Genomic DNA, 9,364 nt, shown 5'->3' with positions numbered 1-9,364 from the left:
GATATGAAAATAACTAATTTCTATTGGTGCAACACCACAGGTACTGTTTCTTTGTCTATGTTTGTGAATTTTTTAATTCAAAATTGAAGGCTAGGGCTTCCCTGGTGGCGCAGTGGTTGAGAGTCCGCCTGCCGCTGCAGGGGACACGGCTTTGTGTCCCGGTCCGGGAAGGTCCCACATGCCGCGGAGCGGCTGGGCCCATGAGCCATGGCCACTGAGCCTGCACATCCGGAGCCTGTGCTCCGCAACGGGAGAGGCCACAGCAGTGAGAGGCCCGCGTACCGCAAAAAAAAAAAAAATTGAAGGCTAGGTTTCCATTAGAGATTAGTGAAAATGAAAGATGTAGTTGTCCCCATCCAAATTCACACACCCCTGAACTTTGTGCCCCTTGGGCATCTGCAGAGCCCCACATCACAACCCCTGTACCAAGTCCCTTTGCTGCCTTTCAGGCCAAGATAAATGTCTTGTTTTGAGACAGGTACTCAAAACTTAAATAGGTTTAGCTCTGGGAATCTGCTCTGACTCTAAGAAGAGCCATTTGCACTTTATTTTTTTCAAATCCTTCCATGAAATCCTGTCACTGTATCTCAAGGCAAAAACTTTAACTATACAATTTCTACCCCTCATCTTCTTCAACAAGATGGTATATCTTTATGGCATATCATTTTCTCTGTTCCTCTCCTGTGATCCCATCACCACTGAATTTAAACAGATTGCAACTATTGATAAATAAATGTTTTCTAATCTTAATAATAGTAAATACTTACGGGTGGCTTCCTGCATTGCAGTAGTGTTTCAGCACATTATTTTATGTAGCCTCTTACCAATTCTAGGAGGTAAGAACTAATGTAACTCTTCTAATGCTAAAGAAACAGAAGCTGAGAGAGTTCAAGTAACAGCCAAGTATTAATGGCAGCATTTGAGTATTTATTCTAGGCCAATGTTCTAGCTCTGTCTTTATAAACTCTTTTAATCCTTATGAGAACACTTTGAAGTTATCCCTGTTTTATAGGTGGGGAACCCAAGGCTTGAAGGATAAGTAACTTGCTCAGGATCACTTAGCTAGCATGGGGTAGATCTGGGCTAGACCCCAGACAGGCCACACTCAGAGCAAATATCAATACTTTCCCACCACTCATGCTGCCACATTTAAGGAACGAGGAAGCCAGGGATGGAATGAAGTCTCATTCCAAGGTTGCCTTAACATTTGGCCACCGGTTGTGACTAACTCAGGAACTGCCCGTAATGGAACTACTCATTCCTGTGAATGAATAAAAAGATGTGTTGACTCAGCAACCAAGACTGAGACCGTCAACTCAGTGGTTTGAGAGCTGAGTCGAAAACCACAATCTCATATACATGAATGATTGCCAAGAAACTGACAGTTTAAACTTTGAGAAGTGTTACAAAGAGTGGAATCAATAGCCCATAGTAGCCACTTTTTAGAGGGAGCCAAACCGAAATAATAATAGTAACAAAATTCAAAAATTTTTTAAAGTTAAGAGCTTGTCATCAAAAACTATTAAGTAAACAAGTGTTCTGTATTTTTAAATTCTGCTGGAGAGAGTTGCCATGAGCCACTAAGGGTTGGGCTGCAAATGACAACTGTTGCCACAGCAATATCACTCCAACAAGCAACGTGACCTTGAAGTTTATGACTTAGAGCTAAAGGTCAAGTTCTGCCTGTAGCGTATTGGCTCCCTGCCCCTAGCGTTCCCTTTAGCCATGGGGAAGGTAGGGGTTTTAAAATGTATCTGATTATCTCATACACTCAACTTTTGTCAACTAACATTCAAATATTTTTCCTGCAAATAAAAAGGACAACATCAGGAGATGGATTTTGTTTCCTTCCTAAATTTATTTTTATAATTTTTATTGGAGTATAATTGATTTAAAATGTTGTGTTAGGGACTTCTCTGGTGGCACAGGGGTCGAGAATCCACCTGCCGATGCAGGGGACACGGGTTCGATCCCTGGTCTGGAAAGATCCCACGTGCCGCGGAGCAACTAAGACTGTGGGCCACAACTACTGAGCCTGCACTCTAGAGCCCACGAGCCACAAATACTGAGCCCGTGTGCCACAACTACTGAAGCCCGCATGCCTAGAGCCCGTGCTCCACAACAAAGAGAAGCCTCTACAATGAGAAGCCTGCACACCCCAACGAAGAGTAGCCCCCGCTCGCCCCAAAGAGAAAGCCCACGCAAGCAACAAAGACCCAACACAGCCAAAAAACAAAAAAATGTTGTGCTAGTTTCTGCTATACAACAAAATGAATGAATTAAACATACACAGATATCCACTCTTTAATAGATTCTTTTTCCATATAGATCATTGCAGAGTATTGAGGAGTTCCCTGTGTCATACAGTAGGTCCTTATTAGTTATCTATTTTATGTATAGTAATGTACATATGTCCATCCCAATCTCCCAGTTTATCCCTCCCCCCTTCTCCCTGGTAACCATAACTTTGTTTTCTACATCTGTGACTCTGTTTCTGTTTTCCACATAAGTTAATCTGTACCATTTCCTTAGATCCCACATGTGATGTCACAGGTCTGTCTCTGTCTGGCTTATTTCACTCAGTATGACAATCTCCAGGTCGGCCCATGTTTCTGCAAATGACGTTATTATTATATTTTGTCCTTTTTTATGGCTGAGTAATATTCCCTGGTGGTCCAGTAGTTAGGACTCCATGCTTTCATTGCCGAGGGTATGGGTTCAGTCCCTGGTCAGGGAACTAAGATCCTGCAAACGGCGCAGCATGGCCAATCAATCAATCAATCAATCAAAAGCGCATTCCCTCCGAACTTTTTTGTTTGTTTGTTTTTGCGGTACGCGGGCCTCTCACTGCTGTGGCCTCTCCCGTTGCGGAGCACAGGCTCCGGACGCGCAGGCTCAGCGGCCACGGCTCACGGGCCCAGCCGCTCCGCGGCATGTGGGATCTTCCCGGACCAGGGCACGAACCCACGTCCCCTGCATCGGCAGGCGGACTCTCAACCACTGCGCCACCAGGGAAGCCCCCTCCGAACTTTTTAAGAGCAATCGGTATTATCTACCAAATAATTCCACTCACTGGAGTGATGTCAATCCATTTCTTCCTCCAAGAAATCTACCTCCTCGTCTTCTGGGTTTCCATTCTAATGGAAGATCCCTGCATTAACCATTGGTTTTCACTAAGATTTTTTTCAGTGAAATGTCGCCGCACTAAATAACAGTTCCAACGTATGTGTGTGCAAACTGTGAATACTTTACATATGCCTACTGGGTCTATCCCATCCAAGCCATCTCCAAGTTTCCTTGTTACTGTCGTTATTCTCCATCCCTTATCGATTTAATAAATTCAATCCAACAAGCATTTCTTGAATGTCTAATGTAAGTGTGTCATGATCTAACCCCCTACCTTCTCCTGCTTTAAGTCCCACCACTCCCCTCTGGTCTGACTCCCTTGCTGTTTTTTAACATACTAAACACACTTCTGCTTCAGGGCCTTTACGCTGCTCCCTCATCTAAAATCTCTTCCTCCTGCTTTCTATATGACTTCATTTTACTCAGGTTTCCTCCTCAGGAAAAAAAAAAAAAAAAAAAAGGCTTCCTTGACCACTCTCTATTCCCTGTCATTCTCCATCTCCTTTGGAGGACATTGTTTTTTCACTGCTGTGTTCATGGCACCCAGAGTAGGACTGTGCACGTGACAGGCCCTCAGTAAGTGCTTCTTGAATGAGTTTTGCTGTTTTGTGAGGCATAGAAAGATAAGGAACCATCCCAATAGCTTTTACAACCTAGAGAGGGAGGAAGAAGTTTATGCACATTAGGTAAGGCCACACAGCCTTATAGATTCTATATTAGGAGGACAAAGTACTATGGGAATATAGAGAAAGTTTCCTGGAGGGATTGGCACTGCGACTGGGTTTTGCAGGATGGATAATGCATTGAAAGTATAGTACAGAAGCATAGGGGCATTCCAGTTAAGAGGGAGAAGCATGAAGCTTGAAGAAGGCAAATACAGGGTATGTTCAAGGAACAGATAAAGTGAGCGAGGGAGAGTAAGAGGTCAGAATGTGGCAGATCAGGCAGAAAAGAAGTTTGAACCACAGTGTGGAGGGATTTGAATGTCATTGGCAAACCTCCTATTGATTTTAATCCCCTACATAGCGGCGCACTGCCCGTCCGCAGATCCACAGAATGTTGCAGACATGCAAAAGGTCTCCAGGTTCTCACCCTGGTGCAGCCACAGTTTAACAATCTGTGGAGTACGTGGGCCTCAAGAAAAGAAAGGGATACAAGATGCAGTCAACAGGTAGGGAGTCAGGAAAGTTCTGCTAGGTTCAAATGTGTGTTGCTGGGTGGAATGTTGATTACTTTGCACGTTGAGAGAAACGTTGGCATAGCTCCTGGATTATATGAAGACATTACTGAAGCAGAATTAAAGAACTACAACAGGAAATAACAAAAAGGGACTCAACATTTCAATTCCTTTCGGCTTAGCGTTTTAGGTAAGAGAGATCTAGGGCCTCACCAAGCTACGGACAGGCATTACTATTCACATTTTACAACTGAAAAGGGTTTTTTAAAGCTTTGATAACTCATATTGAAACCCTAATCAGATCTTACTCTACTTCCAGAAATAAGGTGCCAGTAAGAGCAGAGCACAGCAGCAGCTGTTTTCCGGGAGAAATGAGAAACAAAAAACGGAGCCCACGGCAGAGCCTTGTTTTCCCACAGGGCTCTGCAGGTTTTCCAATAAGTTATCAATGAGGTGATGAATACACAGGATGCTGCAGAGCCTGGGTTTTGATTCTTCAAAACGCCCATGGCTCCAGAGACCGGGGACAGGGTCAATGTCGTTCCCTCGCGCATCCACCGCCCTCTGCAACCAATCGGCCACCGGAGCCAATCTGGGAAGAGGAGGTGGGGAGCGTCGATTTCCTGCCTCCCCCTCCCAGAGCGCAACCTTCCCCAGAAGTCCGCAAGGTCGTTAAGGGGCAGCGACCCCAACGTGACTGGCCGCGTGGTTCAGGGCCCGTTCTCGCCGCCCACAAGGAGTGGGCCTGAGGGGTCACGTCGCGCAGCTGCTAGAGCTGGCCATGAACTCACACAGCGTCCCACCACCGAGCCGCGTGCCGCCCCCGCCTCCTCGCGCCCGACCCGCCCCGACCCGCCCACTGCGGTGCGGCTCAACCAATCCAGGCGCAGCACGACCAGGCCGACGGAAGTGGGTCTGACGTCACTGCGGGTCAGCCGGCCCGTTTCCGGCGCTCGGCTGGCCGTGGGAGTTGTGCGTCGTGGCCCGCGGCTGGGGGGGCTTTTCACACGGGGTGGGAGCAGAGGCGAAGGTATCCTCCGGGCCCTCACAGACCTCGGTGTCAGAATTTCCCCCTTTGAGCCAGCGCTGCTTCAAATGTCAGGGCTCGCCCACTCTTCTCCGGTCTTGCCAGCCTAACCTTTTGGGGGCTTGTAGGGGAAATTCGCAGTTCCTGTCGGACCTCTCTAGGGAGTGCCCTGAACCCAGCCTTTACTGGATATTGAAAAAATGCATTTATTTGATGCCACAAACGGGTTCTTTATGCCCAGTAACTGCAATTAGAGCTTCCATCCCCCCAACCCTCCCCCGCCTTTCAGTGAAGAGAAAGCAGGTGAAAATAAAATGACGTGGGAAATAAGATTAAAATAGGAACAAGAAATTGGTTGAAATCACATCGTGAACTTCAGTATTCTACAAATGTAAAGTATTAATCTATAGCCATAGTCAAAGAAAGGAAGGAACGTCTTACAGGGTGAAATCAGGATAACACCTGCAAGAATTTATCAAACACCTGCTATGCGCCAGAGGCTGCAATAGATGCTAGGGATTCAGCAGTGACCAAGACAGGAAGGTCCTATCATGGCGTTCACAGGATTAAAGGGAGACATAATAAATAAGTAAACAAAAGATAAGAAAATGCTGAATAAGTGCTATCAATGAAATAAAAGGATACATTCATAGAAAATGAGTGTTATTAAGCAAGATGTAAGTGACCCATGAAAAAATAATAAATAACCTGGCAGCCGCTTCTTTGCTATTTATTGTGATATGGCTACTTCCAGGAAGTTGCTTTGTAGAACCAGTATCAGAAGGGCCATGGTTGGCTGTTGGCTAATGTAGGGGCCGCAAAAACTTTACCTTCTTAAGGCCTCTGGCTGGACCTGAGAATTAAATTGACATTAAGATTTAGAAAAAGCATGCAAATTAATATAAACTTTACCACGACCTGGGAGATTTTGTAAGGAATTGGAAGACCCAAAGAAGAAATAAAACCCAGGTGTATATACACTGGGTTGAGCAAAAAGTGGGAATTGTGGGAAAGTAGAAGAAAATGGGGGAAATTAGAGGAAGTTGAGAGTTATTTTAACAAAGTCTCTTTGTACAAATTCTAACAGACCCTTCTCCCTCTCTGGTGATAAGAATGTTTCTTTCTTCTTGGTATAGGGAGGGAAGTTCCTACATAAGAGCGTCATTTGCTTTGGGGAAGGAAAAATGGGAATCAGAGTGCTGATTGTTTTTCATATGCCTTTAACTCAAAATAATCGATATGCTAAAGTGGCATACTTGGAGGTGGCACATCCTAAAGTCCTTCACTAACATTAGCAACACCATTTCTCCACTGTTGGATTGTGAGCTCCACAAGGCAGCTCAAGATCTCTTAAATAAATGTTTCAACAGCTGCAAGAAACTGACAATTTTAAGCTCCTCGAAAACAGGGAGAGTCTTTTAGTATGTACTTGCTCCAATGCCTAAAGACTTGTCAAATGTTGAATTAAAAATGCAGTGGATAGGATGGCATTGTTCTACCTGGAAAAAGGGACTGAACTAAGGGATGTCTTCATTTCCAGTACTAGAGCAAGGTTTTTTGGTAAGTGGTTTAATTTTTTGGCTTAGTTTTGTAAATGTGTGATGAGAAATAGGTATGAACTCTAAGGTTGAAAGAATGTTGAGTTGCTGACTTATTAATAAGTAATATTGATAGAGTCTATGGTGGGTAGAGTGTGAAATCTGGCATCAGAATATCTGAATTGGACCAAGACTCTGCAGGACCTTATACAGTCACTTCACCCCTCTGGACCTCAACCTCTGCATCTGTGAAATGAAAACTATGTTAATACCTGCCAGGAAGTCTATATATAATGTCTAAAACAAACACGTGAGAAATAACAGTATTAGCGTATTGTTTTAAAATAGAGATAATTACCAGAAGAAATCATTTAAAGAGCTGAAAATATTTGCCTCTGGAGAGCAGGGCTGAGGAGTATGAAGGACAGAGTCAGAAGGCTGCTGTTGTTTCCTGATGAGCCTTTGAAGGCAGTCATCAGTGGGCTATCACTGTGCAACAAAATCTGGGTACTGCATTCTGTTCCCTGGGGGGCAGTCTCTTCCTATGGCAAGGCCAAAGTACAAGCGAGCAAACCTAATCCTCAGGTCGGTGCTTTTCAAGGCTTTGATCAGGTCATGTCTGTTAGACAAAGCAAGGACAAACCCAAAGTCAAGGGGCTGCAGGTGGAGAGGAAAGAGGGAATATTTCTGAAAAATAATCCAATCTACCCTAAGTAATAATTTGGGTTTTTAAAACTGTACGTAATGTATTCATTTGGCAAAAATTCACACTGACTCAGGTCCATTTCAGCTCCTGATGGTGATGCAGATGTCTCAGGAGTGTTAACTCAGATTCTTTCTCTCTCTCTTTTACTGAACCTTTGTCTTGCCATTTTTATTCTGTCCTGGTTGTCTCATGCTGTGGCAGGTATGGTTGTCTCCTTACAAGAGTTTACCATGGGCTCTAGAGCAAAACAGCCCGTCTTCTCTTAGTTTTCCTTCTATCCACCTAAATCCCTCCTTGGTTCTTTTTTTTTTTAATATATAACGTATTTTTTTTTTGGCTGCATTGGGTCTTCATTGCTGTGTGCAGGCTTTCTCTAGCTGCAGTGAGCAGGGGCTACTCTTCGTTGCGGTGCTCAGGCTCTAGATGCGCGGGCTTCAGTAGTTGTAGCACACGGGCTCAGTAGTTGTGGCTCTCGGGCTTGGTTGCTCCACGGCATGTGGGATCTTCCCAGACCAGGGCTTGAACCCACGTCCCCTGCATCGGCAGGGGGATTCTTAACCACTGCGCCACCAGGGAAGTCCCTTCCTTTGTTCTTGAAGTGTGTCTGACCACTTGTCTCCTCTCCTTCTTTGTCTCTATTTCCCACACCCCTTCAAAATTAAAAGGGGGCAACTTTTGCCTGCTTTCTTCACAAAGAGCCAAAGGTGAAGTCATTCCAGAACTCCCCAAACATTTTCTTCTTAAAATGCCAAATGACTGGAGGCACTTAAATTTTTTGCATGAGTGCAGTGCTGCATAAATTAATATAGTTACAATTTTTAAAAACTAAATAAAAACCAGTCACCCCCATTGTAAGGATAACATGAAATATATGAAAGTGTTCTGCAAATAAAAATGGCGTGTTATTTCTTGAAAAGAAACAGGTTTTTAATATCTAAATCAAAACTTTAAAAACACTGACATTTAAAAATACTGTTTGATCTCATACATTAATGGTGAGAATGCTAAGTGATTCAACTTGTACGGAGTTGCTCAAATTTATTTCCCACTTCTGGGAATTTACCCTCCAGTTATCCTTGCACAAGTAGGACATATGAACATGGTCAGTCAATGCAGTGCTTTTGGCAGAAAACGACTGGAAATAACCTAAGTGTTAACGATAGGGCACCAGTAAATAATCTACGAAACGTGTCCACAATGGCATACTATTTATCCGTGGGGAAAAAGATGAGGAACTTCTTGATATGGAAAATCTTCAAGATATTCTTAATATGGTAGTGGCAGCAGGTAGGGAAGTGCAGAACAATATAGAGTCTGCTACATTTCTATGAGAAAGAAGGAAAATAATAGTATATATTGGTATTTGCTTGTGCATGCATAAATAATGGAAGGATGCCCAAGAAACTAAGAACATTGTTACCTAGGAGGTGGGAATGGAACTGGATGGGGATCCGGATAGGAGTTGTCTGTTCAGTGTAACCATATCATTTTGGATTCTGAAACCAGTAAAAGTATCACTAACCGGACTTTTAAAAACATAATTTGAGATTGTTGACCTTAAAACAAATAAAATAGTAAGACCTTTAGCTAGCCAAGATGAGTTTACTTGGGAATAGCAGAGGAATTGCAATTCAGGACAAGCCAACTATGGTGAAAACCACAGGCAAGTTCAAGGAGGCCAACGGAAGGTCAGTTTTTACTAGATTCTGAAGGAAATTGGGGAGGGCTGTGGCAGGTTTTTTATTGGCTGCAATTATAGGCAGCTTGTTGCTGTGTCAGAAGGAAATTTT

The sequence above is a fragment of the Orcinus orca genome, chromosome 1 (genome assembly GCF_937001465.1).
Source record: "Orcinus orca chromosome 1, mOrcOrc1.1, whole genome shotgun sequence".
NCBI classification, from domain to species: domain Eukaryota; kingdom Metazoa; phylum Chordata; class Mammalia; order Artiodactyla; family Delphinidae; genus Orcinus; species Orcinus orca.
The sequence above is the reverse complement of the archived record's forward strand: the minus strand, read 5'-3'. Positions refer to the sequence as shown.